This window comes from Culex quinquefasciatus, chromosome 2, assembly GCF_015732765.1.
Source record: "Culex quinquefasciatus strain JHB chromosome 2, VPISU_Cqui_1.0_pri_paternal, whole genome shotgun sequence".
Classification (NCBI taxonomy): domain Eukaryota; kingdom Metazoa; phylum Arthropoda; class Insecta; order Diptera; family Culicidae; genus Culex; species Culex quinquefasciatus.
The window spans coordinates 58947411-58968295 of record NC_051862.1 but is presented as its reverse complement, the minus strand read 5'-3'; the positions used below and the strand labels follow the sequence as shown (position 1 = coordinate 58968295).

General features: G+C 34.7%; 1 protein-coding gene across 4 annotated transcripts in view; it reads left to right on the top strand.

The window, feature by feature from the left end:
- The window catches only part of LOC6044436 (5-hydroxytryptamine receptor), a 314507-nt gene that overhangs the window by 185680 nt on the left and 107942 nt on the right, over nt 1–20885 (top strand). For all 4 annotated transcript variants that reach the window (XM_038251623.1, XM_038251621.1, XM_038251622.1 and 1 more), the window contains exon 3: nt 16328–16823. The gene's annotated coding sequence lies outside the window, so the exon portion shown is untranslated. The remainder of the gene's footprint in view (nt 1–16327; nt 16824–20885) is intronic.

Here is a 20885-nt window from a genome sequence, read left to right as displayed (position 1 = left end):
AGAGCCTATATCTGAAATTATTTTTAACGGATTCCTCGGACAATTTTACATAACATATCAAAAATTGGGCGAGGTTCATTAACAGGATTCAGAGATATGATTTTTTGAAAATAAAATCCGGGTTTTCGACGCGCCGCAGGAGATTGACGAAATCGGCAAAAAATCAACTTTTTTCACTAAAACTGCGATAACTCGAACATTTCAGCGATGACCTATAGATGTTAGGGTACCAAAATTTTTGTAATTGAAATACGCAACTTTTGGTACCCTAACATCTATAGGTCAACGCTGAAATTTTGGAGTTATCGCAGTTTTAGTGAAAAAAGTAGATTTTTTGCTGATTTCGTCAATCTCCCGTTTTTGCGCGCGGCGCGTCGAAAAACCCGGATTTTATTTTCAAAAAATCATATCTCTGAATCCTGTTAGGGACCATCCACAAACCACGTGGACACTTTTTTGGAATTCTCAACACCCCCTCCCCCTCGTGGACAATTGTCCATACAAAAAAAAAACTTTTTTGTATGGAGCGTGGACAATCGCCATACCCCCTAAAGTGTCCACGTGGTTTATGGATGGTCCCTTAATGAACCTCGCCCAATTTTTGATATGTTATGTCAAATTGTCCGAGGAATCCGTTAAAAATAATTTCAGATATAGGCTCTTTGGTCCAGACACCGTCAAAACGGCATTTGATGTTTTCATAAGACTTTTTCAAATGTTAGGCTAGATTTTTGAAACTCCACATTATTTTTTCTTGGAAGTCCAACTTATCATCTTTCATTTGCGCCCTACCCGGGCAGACGGTAATAACAAAATTCATGCCATTTCAATAACAAATACTGTTAAAATAACAAAAAGTGTTATTGAATCTTCCTGAAAAATCCATTTTTGCATAAGGGTTTAATAACAGTTTATGTTATCATAACAAAATTTGTTATTGGTCTGATATTGTTTGGAAGTCAAAACAACTTGGGAATAACATTTTTTGTTATGGAAGAATAACTCCAACTGTTATTGGGATGATCGGATTAGTTGTTAAAATAACAAAAAATAATAACAAAGATTTGTTCGAAGAATAACGAAAAATGTTATCTGTCTGTTATTACAATAACAATCCAATAACAAAAAAATCATAACGACGAATAACAAATCTTGTTATAAATAACATAAAATGTTATTGGCCAAGTATTTTCAAATATCAAAAAATGTTATTCCTAAGTTATTACCGTCTGCTCGGGTACTCAGCTAAAATCGGTTGAAATGGAGCGAAGTTATGATTTTTTGAAAAAAGTGATTTTTGTGAAAATCGATGAAAATGGCCATTTTTCGGACCACCCTAACACGGCGTAGGCCACCCTAATGGCCAAACAAAAAAATACGGGTCTAATTATTTTGGCCAAGGAACCCCCAGAAAAATTTTGAGCCAAATCGAAGCACTTTTTTTTTTTTCTTTAACTTTCATATGGAACTGCTGAAAGATTTTTTTTGAATGGACAATTTTCCACGAAGGGGGTTCAGATTTCCAAAAAAGTGTCCACGTGGTTTATGGATGGTCCCTTTAGAGATATCGATTTTGTTTTCAAGCAAAAGGGCATACTTTTTGAAATTGACCGATTTTATAATGTTTAAATATATTTTGTTGATAAATCTGAAATTATTGAACAGGAAATTATAATGTTTGATACGACTAATTAAGTCTCCATACAATTTACGAAGCTGTTCATTCAAAAAAGCCAAAGATTATTCGAAAATCTTTATCTTATGAAGGAATTTTCTGATAGGATTGGTATCTTGTGTTAAATGTTGTCCCATTTTCAAAATAACATTTTTGTCACAAAAAGTTATGTACCCAAAATACCGTTTTTTAATTCATTATTTTTCTATAGTTTTTACGGGACCAGAAAATGCAACCTTTGAGCAGGACTTTTATACCGTTATATTTTTTTTCTTATAAGACTTTGAATTCGAATTTTACTTCATTTTTATTTTCCAAAATCATGTTTAATAGTTTAATCAAATAGGCAATCAAAAAGAACTTTTTTAAAAATAAAAATGCATCATTTACAAGTTATTGCTATTTTTTTTTTGATAAATTTCAGCTTTAAATATATATTGTTTTTGTTATTTAAGAATTAAATATGAAGAAAATTTTCAATGCTTTCCAGAAACATAATTGATATTTACTGAGTATTTTTCAATTAGCCTTAACTTTTGAACTGGCATCTTTTGGTCCGATTCTAAAAGTTGAAAATGAAATATTTGTGAAATTTTACAAAAAAACATTACATAATCCATCTTTAGGTGATTGATGCCTTCCTCACATTCATAAATTGAATACACTACACAGCCTCAAAAAAGTGAATTAATAACACTTATTTGTATCTAAATAACTGAATCAAAAATACTAAAGTACTTATAACCTTTGGATAAGGTTGTCAGATTCTCAATTTTTTTGACTCTTTAAAAAGATCTCTTGATTACCCATCCAACGATAGGTCACATGGTAGATCCGGACAACGTTTTCATCAAAATATGTGAGATCCGGCCTCTTAAAAGTGTATAAATAACACTTAAGTGGTAACAACTTTTGATAGAGTTGTCAGATCTTCAATGTTTTGGGCTCGTTGGAAAGGTCTTTTAAATACCTCTCTAAAATGTATATCTTGACGGGTTTTCTTACAAAAACCACCCAATCTTTCGAAGCTTAGCTGAAATCGCTTTTCAAACGTAACTTTTGAAGTACTTTTCTAAATTTCATAATATTAACTAGGGTCTTGTTGGACCCCAAGACGGATCGAATAAGATCAAAACGGCCCAAATCGGTTAAGCCAGTCCTTATATAATCGTGTGCATATTTTTCGGTGCACAGACTTACAGACATACACACGCACAGACATTTGTTCAGAATTTCATTCTGAGTCGATAGGTATACGTGAAGGTGGGTCTACGAGGTCGAATAAAGAAGTTCATTTTTCGAATGATTTAATTGCCTTTCCTCATTGAGGTGAGGGCAGGAGCTTTTTTTTCTGAGAAGTTCCACGCAATACCTACAACTTTGCCAAAGACACTAAATCGATCAGTAAATCTTTTCTCAAGAAACAGATTTTTGATTTTTTTAAGCCTTTTTGAATGGACTATTTCTTAAATTGCATGGAGACTTTTATGGGCAAGCTAATGATGCAAACTTTGAAAGTTTCACCTTAGTACTCAACACGATCTGTAGTTTCACGCAAAATCAACTCTCAAGCATTTGTTCAGTTATTTGTAAAATTACTCAAAGTCATAAGTGACATATAACGGCCGGAGGTTTCCAATCTTTACAAATTGAAATTTATTGATTGCTCAAATCAAATACCCGATTCACTCGAGCTCGGTTGAGTTTACACAGGCGAGAGATCCTTATCCCGGGTTGCAAATCTAATCCGATTCCCAGCACTCATTCATTCGATCCAAATCTACTGTGCTCAATAGTGGGCAAAGCCCGGTCAAGGATAATGATGTTGTACTAGCATAGGAAGGATGCACTCAGATGTGAAAAATGGGCAAAGCATAATATTTGCGCAACGACGTTGGGGATGTAGGTTGAGGAGGGGGCAATTCAATGACGAATGCTCCCTGTCTCTCTCTATTCATGGAACGAAACCTCCTTTTGGAACTGCATCCGGTTGGATGGGCAAACTGAATGCTGGACCGAGTCTCGTTTGGAATTGGTTGAATGGGACCTAGTTCGTAACAAAGAGTAGAGATGGAAAATTAAATCTACTTGCAGAATAGAGTTGGTATTGGCAGAAAGTAGGGTAAGTGGGCTGTTTATGGTCAGATTTTTTTTTGTGTATTGGTTTTGGTTGAGTGAATTTGAAATGCTTGAAATAAAGACAATGAACAATAGAAGAAGAGTAAACAAGACGAGTAAATATGAAATTGAATATAGGAAGAGATCCTTCAGAAGGTACGAACGGAAGCAATAGAGATTTATGGGAGCTTACCTGTGAAGGAGCTTTAGAAATTTAAACTTCCGGTTAATGGATGCTCGAAAAATGCCGAAGCCATTGAACGTCACAAAAGCTAATTGAAATTTGAAAAGAGTTCAGTATTTATTCTTGTGAAAAATATCAATTCATTTCTTCTCAAATATATAACAAAGAAGCTTTATATTGCTTGTATCTTACTCCAAACGTGCCAAGTAAACGGTCTTAGCCTGTCCACCACTATCATCCTGAGGTCCAGGGGAAAGTGATAGCCAGCTCATCAAAGCCGCTGCCACAATCCCGCAACGCAAACCAAAGATTATGCAGACAGTATAATCTGTGATGTGCTTGCTGCTGCTGCAGCAGGACAATATCTTACCCGGACGATGATGAAGCAAAATCTTGGCTGATGGTCACACCACGTGGACTTGGCCGGAGCGAAGATGGCAGCGAGTAGATAAGGGTTCAAATGTCACGGCTTAATGACAGTTATCTTGGAAATGTGCCATCTTCTCGGGGGCAACGTTGTGATTAAAGAGACTGTGTAACGAGATGGAACCTTAAAATTAGTAAACTCCTAAAATAATTTAAAAAACAAGTTTGAAATCAGTCTATTAATCAACAAAACAGAAAAGATTTTACAGCTTTTCTTCTTCAATATTTTTTGTCGATTTCTTCACCCAAACCCACCCTGTTACGTTACAAAGATCTGACGCTAAAGGCGGGGAGCCTCAGCTTAGTGACTCCGTCTGAATCCGAAACTGTCATCTCCTCGTCCCTTTCGGCTAGCCGTTGATCTTTTTGATGAGAGAAAATCCTATGATGGACGGGCACGCTGGCAGGACGGGGCTTTAATTTGTTTGCAGAGCTGGAAGGAAGTGAGTCAAATTTAAGATTTTAAGGTACATTAACTTTATTTTCTGTTTTTGATAATATTTTATTATTCATGGTTATTTTGGTTAATTTATAGAAATATTGCAACGTTTAATAAATTGTAGATGTCCCGAAAAATATTGTTCACAAAGAATTATTTTACCGTAAAAGAAGAAAATACCTTCGTACCATGGCTGGGTGACTTTTTAATCCAACCGTGGCTGGCAAAAATACATCTTGCAATCGTGAAAGGCGTCATCCATAAAGTATGTCACGCTCTAGGGGGAGGGGGTCTGAGCAAGTGTGACATTGCGTGTTATAAGTATAGGAAAAGCGTGACAAAGGGGGGGAGGGGGGGGGGGGTAAATTTTGGCTGATTTTAGCGTGACGTACTTTATGGATGAAGCCAAATGAAATAAGGTAAAAAGCAAAAAACTTCGTACTTTAGAGGCTGGGATGGACTGGACACTTTCTTCGAGCTAGTATATCAGTGGGAAAATTTTTAAACTTGATTTAATGGCGAAATAGATGTTGTGATTTCCTTGATATTTGCGAGTTACAGCAAACAACTGAAAAAAAACACTAAACCAGGGGTGCCCAACCTTTTGAACCTTTCTTTTTTGAAGCGATGACGGGCTGGATAAAATATAATTTTTAATGTCGAGAATGATACAAATTCAAACGTCGAACAAACAATCATCATTTAAACTATTTCAAAGAAGTGAAATTCCCTGAAAATTATGACAGCTTTACCAACAGTTTTATTCTTTTTGAAATCAAAAAGATCGTGTTTCTAAAAAGGTGCTCAGTTTTAAATCAAATATCCAATTCAGAAAAACAATTTTTAGAAACACATTTTTACGCAAAAAACCTATTTGAAACATATTTCATACAAAGTAACTTCTTTTAATTGAGAAGGTCATAGAAAATATCAAAAGCTATTTTTGCATATAACATATTACAAAACTAAACTAAACTAAAATTATTATCCCATCAAATTCTTCTTGAAACATGACAATCGATGAATGTTTTGTAAAGTTAGGAGCATTTCAATCACGACAAAAATTTGCTTGTCCCGAGCATTTCTTTGCATTTATGCAAATATATTTATCCTTAAAATTTTCGTCTTTTTACGATCTGTGATCCCAAAATTCAAAATAGTTAAAAACCCTCAAAGCGCCACATTAGATTAAAAGTAAGAAAATCGACGTTATTCTATGTATTCCAAGTAGTTTACAATCGATTTTACATGTTTTTTAAATGATAATTAAAAAAACAATTTAATGTTATTATTATGTTTTGCCCCTTGATTTTTTGTGTTTAAGGGTGCACAGCAACGAAGGAAGTTGTTGTCTTCTTATACCAAAATTGTCAAACTTACGAACCCAATCCTGCAACTACGGGATTGTAAAATTAATGAAACTTTGCTGTAAATTACTTGGTGGACAGTACTTTAGGGGATGAATAAAAAAATATTTCGATAGTACCCGTAGTTTTGAAGATACCAAAATGTCTGTAACAAAAATCTGGGTGCAAAAGCTCTGGTTGATGTGCACCGTTAAAATCGCAATTTCAGAATTTTCAATGTTCAAAGCATTAAAAAATAATTGATCCACAGTAAGTATTTTTTTTTTCAAGTGAATAAGTGAATAATCTAAGAAACTTCTTTATTTATTACTTATAGAACAAATTAAAATTAGTTACAGCGATTGTATATCCAAGCTTGAGGTTTATATTTTCTTAAAATGGGTTTTAAAACTCAATTGATTTAATTTTCATTGGAGTGCCCATTGTTACCCATTGGATTGGATAAGCTATTAAATTCTTTCAAGCCTAATGGAAATCTTCAAACTCGTAATTTGCCAACTATATTTCTAAGGTAACTTTAAAATAGGACGTAACCTTGGATGTTTTCAAGCAAGCTTTCGTCCTTTTGAAAAGTTACCTTAGATTTAAGAACAATGCAAAATATAAAGGCCTGATAGGCTTTTGATTTGGCTTAACAACTATTTATTTTGTTATTAAATTAATATTCAAAAATTTTCGCAAAAACTTAATATTCAACCAATTTCTGATCTTCAAAAAGCTTTGGAAAGAAGATCTCTTAAAATTTGAAGGAATTCATGGTTTGGAAGTTCAGGTGACTTAGCCAATTTTAAAAAAAAATATTCAAAGGTCAATTTCATCTGTACTTTTACTAACATTTCTTTTATTTTATGAAAAATTAAATATGCAGTAATATTAGAAATATTTCAGATTATGCCAGATTACGCATTTTTTCACAATTTTAATAATAAAGGTATCATTCTATAGTGGAAAATGTAAAAATGTAATTATTGAAGGTGGTAGAATATACCAGATATCATGAACAAACATAAACTTATCATGAAATACATAAAAAAGAAGAAAACTACTCAGTAAAAAATTGTGTTAATTTGGAAGGTGTAATTTTGGATGGCTGAATATTACCTCTTTTATGATGTAATTTTACATAAGTTCACCTGAAAAAGTGACATAACACGAGAAAAGTGGTAAAATTACACATTTTCTGACATAAAAGATGCACCCCTTCACAGATGTAATATTACCAAGATTTTTTTTAATGTGTATTTAGAAGCGTTGTAAAATTTCAGCGATGACCTATACATGTTAAGGTACCAAAATTTTCGTAATTAAACTACGCAACTTTTGGTACCCTAACATGTATAGGTCATCGCTGAAATTTGTAAGTTATCGCAGTTTTAGTGAAAAAAGTTGTATTTTTGCCGATTTTGTCATTTTCCTGTTTTTGCACGTGTCGCGTCGAAAAACTCAGTTTTTATTTTCAAAAAATCGTAAATCGGAACATCGCCAATTTTTTGATATGTTATGTGAAATTTTCATACGACTTTTTTAATTGTTAAGCTAAATTTTTGAAACTTTTTACTATTTTTCTCAAATAGCAAAATTAATCACATTTCCTTTGCGTCTAAGACAGCTAAAATCGGATGAAATGACGCGGAGATATGATTTTTTGAAAATAGTGTTTTTTGCGAAAAATGACGAAAATTGCCATTTTTCGAACTACTATAGCTCGATGTCACCCAAATGGCCAAACAAAAAAAAAATACGGGTCTAATTATTTTTACCAAGGAACCCCCAGAAAAATTTTGAGCGGATCGGAGAACTATTTTTCCGGTTTAGGCTTTTTGCCTTCCTCACTGAGGTAAGGCTATAATCCTGCTCTAAAAATGAACTTTTTATCAAAAGCTCGAAGACCCACCTTCATGTATACATATCGACTCAGAATCGAAAACTGAACAAATGTCTGTGTGTGTGTATGTGTGTGTGTGTGTATGTATGTATGTGTCAAATATTGTTGCCAAGTTTTCTCAGCACTGGCTGAACCGATTTTGATCAAACCGGTTGCATTCGACTTGGTTTATGGTCCCATGCATCGCTATTGAATGGTTTGAAGTTTCGATAAGTAGTTCAAAAGTTATGTATAAAAATGTGTTTTCACATATATCCGGATCTCAATTAAATGCATGTAAACGATGTCCGGATCCATCATCCGACCCATCGTTGGTTAGGTAATCGAGAGACCTTTCCAACGAGTCCACATCATTGAAGATCTGGCAACCCTGTCTCGAGTTATGACCACTTAAGTGATATTTATGTACTTTTTTGAAGCCGGATCTCACTTAAATGCATGTAAACGATGTCCGGGTCCATCATCCGACCCATCGTTGGTTAGGTAATCGAGAGACCTTTCCAACGAGTCCACATCATTGAAGATCTGGCAACCCTGTCTCGAGTTATGACCACTTAAGTGATATTTATGTACTTTTTTGAAGCCGGATCTCACTTAAATGCATGTAAACGATGTCCGGATCCATCATCCGACCCATCGTTGGTTAGTTAATCGAGAGACCTTTCCAACGAGTCCACAACATTGAAGATCTGGCAACCCTGTCTCGAGTTATGACCACTTAAGTGATATTTATGTACTTTTCTGAAGCCGGATCTCACTTAAATGCATGTAAACGATGTCCGGATCCATCATCCGACCCATCGTTGGTTAGTTAATCGAGAGACCTTTCCAACGAGTCCACATCATTGAAGATCTGGCAACCCTGTCTCGAGTTATGACCACTTAAGTGATATTTATGTACTTTTTTGAAGCCGGATCTCACTTAAATGCATGTAAACGATGTCCGGATCCATCATCCGACCCATCGTTGGTTAGTTAATCGAGAGACCTTTCCAACGAGTCCGTATCATTGAAGATCTGGCAACCCTGTCTCGAGTTATGACCACTTAAGTGATATTTATGTACTTTTTTGAAGCCGGATCTCACTTAAATGCATGTAAACGATGTCCGGATCCATCATCCGACCCATCGTTGGTTAGGTAATCGAAAATCCTTTCCAACGAGTCCACATCATTGAAGATCTGGCAACCCTGTCTCGAGTTATGACCACTTAAGTGATATTTATGTACTTTTTTGAAGCCGGATCTCACTTAAATGCATGTAAACGATGTCCGGATCCATCATCCGACCCATCGTTGGTTAGGTAATCGAAAATCCTTTCTAACGAGTCCACATAATTGATGAGACAGGGTTGTCGTCTCGTGTGCTGACCACTTAAATTATATCTGTGTACTTATTTTTCTGGACCTAAAAAAAATAGCTGAAATATGTGTCTAAACCACTCATATTACCCATTGTTGGTAAAAAGTGAGGAAGGCATCAACCACATAGGTGGATTAAGTTAGTTTTTCAAATGGAATTGCTGTATAAATAGCCTTTTATCTAAAAGAATACTCGTTTTGATGAACATTTTTGCTCGGGTGACATCTAGGGTTCTTATTTCCAATTTCAAATATGAGGTTCTGATACAATTTAACTCTAGACAAATCCATTAAAAATCAAAAATTGATAGGTTTAAAATCTTCAATGAGCAACTTTTTAAAAACAAATTTGTTTCCATTGCAACTATTTTTTCACCTAAGTGTCTATAGTTGTATTAAAAATTGGAATGCTTTACCCTTCAATTTTATGCATTAATTTAGTCCTTTCGTATGCTTTTTAAATTTAAAATTGTTTTGTTTATCTCCTAGTTTACAGTTATTTTAATATTCTCGACTATTCTACACTAGTAAATATTTTGTCCTTATTTGCCAAACTTCCCATTGACCCAGTTTGTAGACTCGCTCTTAGTGCTTTGGCCTATTTTGAAGAAGAAGGAATAAAATAATTTGCAAAAAAAATAAAAATCGAATGAGACAAAATGACGACTCAATGAGAATAGAAAAACCTCAAGAATCACCGCTTAAAAATAAATCGTTCTTCATTCCCCCCATCCAAAACGCCATCCGAATCCTTCAAGCACAAATGAAATTTTCATCAAACCCAAACCCTCCCCTCACTCCAAATCCAATCCGTCTTCTTTGTTTTTCAATTTCACGCATGATGACGGCCAGAGCCGCCGACGACCGGACCACATCCACTTAGTTCCCGCTGGATGGATTCCGGTTCCGGGCCCGGTTTTCCCAGGTTGGATTTTCCAGTCCCACAATTCCGGACGATCGGGAGCAAAATCCGATTAAGGGCACGTGGAATTTTGCTCACCCTTTTTCCGCCTTCCCCACGTGCGGATTTGGTTCCGGAGTGGGTTCCCCGGGGCAATTTTTTTGTTGCGGTCATCCAACAAAACACAGATTGCTGAACCATCGTATGGGAAAGGTAGTTTAGATTAGTGGACGGGAGCCGTCATAAGCTGGTGGATTTGGCGAATGTCACAACTGCCAACGAGGAAACCGCAACTAATGACTTTTGTGGTCAAAGCCATTTGTAGGTTTGTGACGGGCACGAGAAGTTGTGAAGTCATTGAGGGACTTTTTTTTGTTCTATGAGTTCAAATTGCAGATGTTTGGGGAAGCACACAAAAAAAATCCATCTCGTTCTGCTCAATAAACAGTAATCGAAAACGCATTTTCAAGTTGGCAAACAACCCTGCTCAATTCAGAGCAAATCCCAAAACCATGAGCACGCATTTCAAAACCAACCGCTGGCGAATGTGGACGCGCCAATTGCAATTCAATCAATTTTAATCCTCATCCCGGGTCGACCTGAATTCCTGCCGACCGACCGACCCACACAGGAGAGAACCGTGGAGAGATTCGTGACGCCACATAAAATTATAATCACATTAAAACCACCCGCGCCAGTTGCTATGCCCCCCGCCAATTGATGCTTAAATTCCACGGGGAGAAGCCACGTGGTTGCAGCACGTGCACCTGCGGTATTGATCGCGCGAGTGCGTGGTTTATCCGTTATCATAAACTAGCCTGTCAATTGTTTCATTGCTTATTAGGGTGGTTCAAATGTGACTTTCGACGTCCATTGCAAAAAGTTTTAGAGTGAAACTATTTTAAACTGATATATCTTAAATAACATCTACAACTTGGCAAAGATACAAAATTGATCGGAAAATCCATTCTCAAGATACAGATTTTTTGAATATTCTATTAGGCTTAGCGTGGTTCACGGATATATGGAAAAGACAGAAATTGTTTAATTTCCAGCGCATCAATCATAATTTAAATGTACTATGACCCCAGCAGCTAGCCGAAAAATTTGAGCTTATTTGGTTAAGGTTTAGTTGCTCCAGTTTTGATCTGAAATTAATATCAATTTAATCAATTTACCATGGAGAATTGTAACTTTTTACATTTTCTTAGATTTTTTTTTTTTCAGAAAACCCTATCATCCTAAAGATTTCCTACAGGTTTTGATCTGAAAAACAACTTTGTAGAATCTTTGCAATGTTGCGCTAGGAATTGCTCCCGAAAAGATACAGGATGATTTTTGGAGTTTACTTTGTTCGGTAAAATTTCAAAACATGCTCGAAAAATTATCCTGTATCTTTTCCGCATCAATTCCTAGCGCTTTGTGATGTTATACTAAGTTGTTCCCCGGAAGAACACCTATAAGAAATCTTCAAGATGAGAAAATGTTCTAGAAGAAGAGAAATTTTAAAGAATTGGAATTTCAGTTTATGTCAAAAAATGTCACAACGCAAAAAAATACAAAATGTTACCGGAAACAAAAACTTTGATAAATATTTGCAACAGGCTAAACATAAAGTAAACAAGATAAATGCTATAAAAATGTAGAAATGAATAAAGAAAAACATAATAAAGAAATGTTTTCTGTAGAACAAAAGCTGCTCAAAATGAGGTTCGGGACGTTTCGCCTTGAGTCGTTTTGCCGAATGGACATTTTACCGATTGTGAAAAATGATGAAAAATGAATTGCTAAGAATAAATCAATAGCTAGTTAAAGAATCAATACACAAATATCGTTAACAAGTTTTGTTATGATAACTACTCAAAAGATGATTTTATTAATTTCTACGATTTTTTTCGTTTTTTAACATGACCAGTTCCTTGAAAATATATAAGTCTCTATTAAAAAAAATATTTTTGCATTCTATTAAACATTTCTAGGAGTTTTTTACTTCTACTCAATATGAGAAATTCTATGGAAATAAATTGTTTTCTGAACAAAAAATAATAATTTCTATACCTGATTATCTTCACACATGACCAAACCTTTAAAAAATCGTTTAGCAAAAAAATAATTATTTGAGCTTTAGATCATTTCAAACATAAGCTAGGTTTAGAAAATCATTTCAATGATTTTTCGCATTCTTTTTATCATACTCAGTTCTATGAAAATGAGGTTCAAACCAAATTGCTGTACAAATGCAGTTCGCCCGGGCAGACGGTAATAACAATATTCATGCCATTTCAATAACAAATTCTGTTAAAATAACAGAAAGTGTTATGGAATATTCTTGCAAAATCCATTTTTGCATAAGGGTTTAATAACAGTTTATGTTATCATAACAAAATTTGTTATTGGTTTGATATTGGTTGAAAGCCAAAACCACTTGGGAATAACATTTTTTGTTATGGAAGAATAACTCCAACTGTTATTGGGATGATCGGATTAGTTGTTAAAATAACAAAAAATAATAACAAAGATTTGTTCGAAGAATAACTAAAAATGTTATTAATCTGTTATTACAATAACAATCCAATAACAAAAAAATCATAACGACGAATAACAAATCCTGTTATAAATAACATAAATTGTTATTGGCGTAGTATTTTCAAATATCAAAAAATGTTATTCCCGCGTTATTTCCGTCTGCTCGGGATCTTTGAAACATTTTCGGTGATCAAATAAGAATCAATTTCTACGAGTTTTTGCTTTCTTTTTAACATTTTCAGGTGATGCACAATATTATACAATATATTATTTTTTTTAATCAAGACTAACATTTCGAAAGGGCGTAATATTGAATGTTTGAATGCGTAATATTGAATGTTTGGCCCTTTTGATAAGTTAGTCTTGATTTAACATTTTTAAAAGTATTGTTTTCGAAAAGAATTTCAAAAAAAATTCACGAATGTTTCATAATTTAACATTGAAAATCGGACCATTAGTTGCTGAGATCAACATTATCTAATGGTGAGTTGTTTGGGTGAAACATAGAAAACATAAATTTTCCTGTTTTTTAATCTGTGCATGGCAATATCTCAGCAACTAAGGGTCGTATCAGAAAAGTTCAAAGAAGCAAAATAAAGAGAATATTCACAGCTTTTCAAAAATATTATTTCCAAAAGTTGGCAAACATGGGCACTAATTTAAAAAAAAATGAATTTTCGCTACTATTTCAAAACAAAGTTACCTTGAAATGGCTATAACTTGAAAACTATCAAAATTTCTCTAAAGTACTTTTTGATTGCAAATTCAATTTTACATCGAAAAATGAAGTTGACAAATTTTTACGACCAATAATTCGATTTTTATAAAAAATCAGTGTTGATTCAAAAATGTCTAACTCGGTCATAGATTTTTTGCCCGTTCTGAAAATTTCTGAAAAAAAAGCAAAAAAACTTGATTTGAAATTTTTTTTTTTATTTCCTGGTATGTTTTAAATGACATCCATTTTAAAACATATCAGAAAATAAAAAAAAAGTTTTTTTAAAGCAAGTTTTAGCGACAAAAAGGAAATTAAAAATATTTTTTTTACCATGTATCATATTTTTCCAGTGTAGTCCATATCCATACCTACAACTTTGCCAAAGATACCAATTCGATCAACAAAATCCTTCAAAAGATACAGATTTTTGAATATTCACATATCATTTTTGTATGCCCGAGCAGGGGTAAATAACACGGGAATACCAAATTTTGGTATTACTTGGGCAAATAACAGGGACCAAAATGTGCCCTTGGTTGCCCAGTAATAGATGGTAAAATACCATGAAATCATACCAAAGTCCAGTATGTGGAAGGGCACAACAATACCAAACCATGTTATTCCAAGGGTAAAATAATACCTCAAAATAAAACCATTTCAATACCAAGTTGAGGTCTTCTGGATTTTTGAACATTGCTTGAATACCAAAACTTGGTTTTGCCATGGTTTAATTTTTAGGTATTCCCGCGCCCTTGGAAAATCAGATTTTGGTATTCCTGTGGTCTTCCACATACATGATTTTGGTATGATTTCATGGTATTTTACCATCTATTACTGGGCAACCAAGAGCACATTTTGGTACCTGTTATTTGGGCAAGAAATACCAAAATTTGGTATTTTCATACCATTTTTAGTGCAACAGTTGCAGTTAGTGAAAAAACGGAAATGATCCATATGCAACAGCCAAATCTACTCACCTGATGATTCCTTGTTGTTCTTAGTGATATTCTTCACCACATCGAATGAATTTGTCGTTGATGAACGGCCTGTGCTTGAAGTTCTTGAAGATTCTAAAAAATAACAAGATTGAAAAATAAGTGTTATTAAAATGAAACTGGATTGAAATTCACCAAAATTCAATAAAATGTCGATTAACTCGTTTTTCAAAGTATTTGGTTATCCCAACTTAGACAAATTTCAACGTTTTAAAAAAAATCTTAGTGGGTATATAAAAAAAATTGAAAATCAGCTTTAACATTTTTGGGTTTCAAGTCATTTTAGCGCAAAAGTAATTATCTCATCAAAATTTATAAAAAAAAAATCCCATAGTTTCAGAGGAATTAATTGAAACCTTTCAATACCAAAATAATACCAAAATGTGGCATCCTAACTTAGAAAATTTTCCACAATTTCAAGTCATTTCTTTAGGGGGTATATCAAAAATGTTTAAAATCAAGTTTGAAATTTCCGGTTTTCAATGAAAGCATTCGCTTTGAGACATCATTTTAGTGCAAAATTAATTATTTTGTCAAAATTGGTCAAAATTTTCCCATAGTTTCAGAGGAATTTGATAAAACACTTTAAAACCAAAATAATACCAAAATGTGCCATCCTGACTTAGAAAATTTTCCACAATTTCAAGTCATTTCTTTAGGGGGTATATCAAAAATGTTTAAAATCAAGTTTGAAATTTCCGGTTTTCAATGAAAGCATTCGCTTTGAGACATCATTTTAGCGCAAAATTAATTATTTTGTCAAAATTGGTCAAAATTTTCTCATAGTTTCAGAGGAATTTGATAAAATACTGTAATACCAAAAGAATACCAAAATGTGGTGTTCGACCATTGACAAATTCTGCAATTTTGCAATATCAAAACAATACCTCAAATTGGTATGATAGCACATTTTGCTATTGCATAATCCTTAAGACAAATTTTAAAGGGTCCTGGAATAACAAAATTTGGTATTGATACCAGAGAAAGGTATTATTACGCATTTCCCTTGTTATTTACCCATGCTCGGGTGGACAGCTGCCAAATTTGTATGAAAAGTTATATGGACAAACTAATGATGCAAAATGGCTTCGAAAAAAAATTTCAGCCGGATTAAAAAATACAAAAAAAATCGAATGACCAAAATCTCAGAGAATTTCTCTACAGTTTTAACGTAAAATCGGACCAATCCATAAACAACGTTGACACTTTTTTGAAATCTCAGACCCACTCAAATCACTCAACACAAAAAAAAAAAATGGATTACGCTGTTCGCTTTGTAAGCAGACGCTCATTGGTTTCCCATCTGCTCCAGCCTTCCATGGGGATGGGGAAGTAAAACGTTGGTCCCGGCCTTGGTTGTTATGTCGACTAGTCCATGCCAGATATAGGAGTCGTCTCCCTGGTAGAAGTACGAACAATACACCAAACCAAGCCTGCTCCGGTGGAATCGCTGGTCGGCGGTTGGACTCGCTATCCAAAGGTTGTCTGTTCGAATCCTGGAATGGAGGGAGTTCTCCCCATTCAAGCCTTTGGAATTCTAGCTTAGAGCAGAAACTTTAAAACGAGACCACAAAATACCTGGGGATCGTTAATAAGGATGGTTTGTTTTTTGTGACTCGGTGATCAAGGATTCTCCAAGTTTTTGAAACACATTTCTCCATTTCAAAATCCTTTTTATTCTGACGCATTTCATTTCATGTTTGCCTTTTCTCTCTCTCCCATTTAATTCCAGGTGTGACGTCAACAATCCCACGTGGCCAGCCAGTCGCTGCACCGTTTCCGGAAGCAAAAAATCCCAAACCCAAATTCATGTCCTCTGCCGGCCAACCAGCAGCAGCAGCTTCGGGGGTTGCCGTTTGTGTATCAAATTTATTTTCAATTGAATTTTAAACACTTTCGAGCATTCCGTGTGACCGAAACGCAAAAGCGTCGCAAAAAAAGCATCCGCCGGAACGTCACCGGTTAGAAAGGCCCATTTTTCTGACGGGGAGGGGGTGGAAGGACAACAAGTCATCTAAATTTTGGCCAGCCAACACACGTGGTGCGACGACGACAACGGTCAAACCAAACTTGCGTGGTTTTTCTTGCGTGGTGAGCATAGCCAAGGAGCATCTGACATGGACCATCGGGATGGATCACCAACGGGGCAAGCACCAGCCGATTCGGCGGACAGAGCCGGACGTCACGTCAATCGATATGGGGACGATGTCCACTAGGTCGTGGTTTTGGTGAGTATCAATGTCTGGGTGATTTTGAGTAGGGATGCTGGATTGTTTATACTGAATTCAGAAAAAAGTTCAGTTTAAGTTTTGCGTCCTACATTTAGTCCATTTGTCTTAATTTATTTTATATGTTTTACTACAAAAAATTGATTTGAAAAAAAAATCACAAAAATTCAAACCCCTGCCAGTATTGCCAGAATCCCACTTCCATTATTGCCCATCGCAAACCACCCACTCCTGTTTTCCCCCTTCCAGGTGCGGGTGGTCGTTCCCAGTGACGATTATGGGGCCAAACCGACCGCCGGACGTGGTGCTGGTGCTGGCGGTACTAAACTGGAACAGAATGGCCATTTGTTAGGCCCGGATGTTTGACGGAAAAGTTTCCATCTAGTTGAAACTTAATTTCGGCAGAATGGCACTTGCACACACCCGGGCTAATACATGTCCAATGGACGTGACGTCCAGAACATGTGTGACATTTGAGCAGTAGCAGCAGTTGTGGGTGGTCACTTTCGGAACGAATTGGGTGTAAAATTTAATTAAACCACAAATGGTGGTTCTAAGGTTTGCTCTTTCGAGATGGGCAACAGCCTGACGGGGAAGGAAGTTTCAGAGCTTTATTGGATGGTTGAAGTTTAGATGGGTTATGGTTGAGCACCATAAACTTGGCCTTTTCACGAACAAAAATTCAGAAAAACAGAAAAACAGAAAAACAGAAAAACAGAAAAACAGAAAAACAGAAAAACAGAAAAACAGAAAAACAGAAAAACAGAAAAACAGAAAAACAGAAAAACAGAAAAACAGAAAAACAGAAAAACAGAAAAACAGAAAAACAGAAAAACAGAAAAACAGAAAAACAGAAAAACAGAAAAACAGAAAAACAGAAAAACAGAAAAACAGAAAAACAGAAAAACAGAAAAACAGAAAAACAGAAAAACAGAAAAACAGAAAAACAGAAAAACAGAAAAACAGAAAAACAGAAAAACAGAAAAACAGAAAAACAGAAAAACAGAAAAACAGAAAAACAGAAAACAGAAAAACAGAAAACAGAAAAACAGAAAAACAGAAAAACAGAAAAACAGAAAAACAGAAAAACAGAAAAACAGAAAAACAGAAAAACAGAAAAACAGAAAAACAGAAAAACAGAAAAACAGAAAAACAGAAAAACAGAAAAACAGAAAAACAGAAAAACATAAAAACAGAAAAACAGAAAAACAGAAAAACATAAAAACAGAAAAACAGAAAAACAGAAAAACAGAAAAACAGAAAAACAGAAAAACAGAAAAACAGAAAAACAGAAAAACAGAAAAACAGAAAAACAGAAAAACAGAAAACAGAAAAACAGAAAAACAGAAAAACAGAAAAACAGAAAAACAGAAAAACAGAAAAACAGAAAAACAGAAAAACAGAAAAACTGAAAAACTGAAAAACTGAAAAACTGAAAAACGGAAAAATAGAAAAACTCCTTTCTCATAAAAATAGACAAACTGAAGAAACAAAAAAAAAACAAGAAAAAATGAACAAATTTTATTAAAGTTTAATTAATTCTTAATTTGAATGAAAAAGTGACAATAATTGTTTTGCAACAGTTGTTCCATTTTTTAAATAATGTTTAAAACGATAGTCAAATCTTAAAAAAAATAGACAAAATTGTTACACATCATAAATGAAGGATAACATAAAAGTTTGGTAATTTAACATCAATCCCTTCCCTACTAACCCCGAGTAGGCCGCGGGTAATCGGCTCCCCTCCCACTAACATTTACACACAAGATCCTCTGTAATTGTTAAGTCAAATGTAATTACAAAAGCCGACTCGGTCTCATCCAGGTCTCAGTACCGAAAAGGACCTAATAAAAATAATTTTATGAGTTTGGTTTGGTAAGCTGCTCCTTAAGCTGAGAGCTTAATTTCAGCTTGTTTTCATACGGCTCAACTAAGATTAGTGATTTTCCCCCTGTGGAAACGAGTTACGGCCGAATTAGTTTGAGATTAATTACCCTCAAAGTCTCGACCCCGGGTCGTAAATTTTCCTTATATGAAGACGGACTCACATACACGTTTGACGTTGAGCGATTTGGAAGGTGTCCAAAATAGGAGAAAAAAAAAACGAAACTTTCCCTCGCTAGAAACGGAAGTTTGAACAACGAGGATGTGAAGGTTGCCAAAGTAATAAACTCCGGCCGGGCGTGACCCAATCGGTGGAAAATGATATTTAATCTTGGCACGGACCACGGAACACTTCCGGACGGCGGTGCTGGCCACAATGGCCACGGGAGGCTGATAAGAGAAAGTTTTATGGTCGACCAAATTGGCGAACCGTTTTAGGGGTCAATGAGGGTTATTTTTACGGTTTTTTGGAATGGTTTATGCGGTGCTTTGAGGGATTAGGTCGTTAGGAAGATTGTTTTCTTGAAATAAGTAATTTTTCATAAAAATATAAAATCTATTTTTTTTTCGAATAAATATATTTAAAAATATATAAAAAAACACCAGGCATCAATCAGTAGAAATGAAATCAATTTACTTTCATATTGGTTCAATTTGTATCATTCCAGTTCGACGTCCGTTTTGCAGCTGGTGTCAATTTGGTGCCACACAGTTGGTAGTTGACGCTTAATTGTGTATTCGATTCCTAAAGCAATTAGTTTTGCAATGCAACTACATTTTTTGTCGTTTCGCTTTTCCATGTTCGTGATAAAAAAAAAAGCAACAACACATTTGTTTATTTTATTGATGTTGCTTTGCCTTGTTGGAAAAAAGCTGAGCTGTATGTTTTTTTTTCTTGTTTTTTCATGTTATTTTCTGGATTGAATTTTGATTTAAATCGGAACAGCTAGTTGATTTGGTCCCTCTTCCATTTTTTCATTCTTAATTATATAGTTTTTCAGTGGGCAGCTGGTTAGACTCTTTTCTTTTACTTTTAGTCATATGATGCAAGAAAATTGCACTAAATAAATTGATTTGAAATCATCAGCTCAAAAAGATATCAGCCGAAAAAATTTGGAAAAAGTACGCCCTTAAAATACCGCTGTAAACTCCACTTAAATGTGACAAATGAGTTCATCATGAGTATCATGATTTGTAGGCATTGTTTCTTGATGACATTTTTGATATCACATCTTAAAGATTTTTTTTTCAAAAATATGCCAATCAATGCTGGGTCATAACTCAAAAGCTGCCTTTTATCCACCAAACCAAAATCGAACAATTCTAGGGTAAATTTTCAAAACAACCTATGAGTTATGGGTTTCCTATGCAGATAGGACCTTTTGATAATTTAATCGAGAAATGATCTTCAAAGATTTTGTTTTTGTTTTGTTCGAATTTTTGTGATGAAAAACGAACTAGAAAATGGTTATTTTCCTGAACTTTTCGTACGTTTGCCCACAATTTTGCAAAAAAAAACTGAAGAATTGTTCTCAAAAAACAAATTGATATGTGTGGGCAGATCTCATCTATATATATAAAAAATATCGACGGTTTTGTTCGAACGCGAATCAATTCAACATGGAACGTCGGATCGAGGTGCTCTTTGTTGCGTTGGGTTCGTATAAGTCCAAGGAACACGGAAAAAAATCAATTCTCGAAATCGTGAATTAAATTCACGAATGCGCGAACCACGAAGGAATTTATGCACGTTTATAGTGCAAATGCACCATACTCATGAATAAATTCCTTCGTGGTTCTCACATTCGTGAACTTAATTCACGATTACGAGAATTGATTTTTTTTCTGTGAAGGTTCTTACGCTAACTAATTCACACTTCGGCCACTCTGGAACCGATTCCGGAGCATCGGCAAATTGTATGGAGAAAGTTACGTAAAATCATATTTTGATCACAGGAGGCTGAATAAGCAAAAAATCAAAAAAAAGTCAACAAACGAAAAAAAGGCAGAACGAAGTTTGTCGGGTAAGGCTTGTTTTTTTAATAAATATACTTGTATTGACAAACCAATGAAATGACACACAATTGATTTGCTTTTATAAAAAATTCTTCCACAAATTCAAAGGCAACTCAAATTTAGCAAAAAATATCCATGGCATAATTCTAGAGAATTACTCAA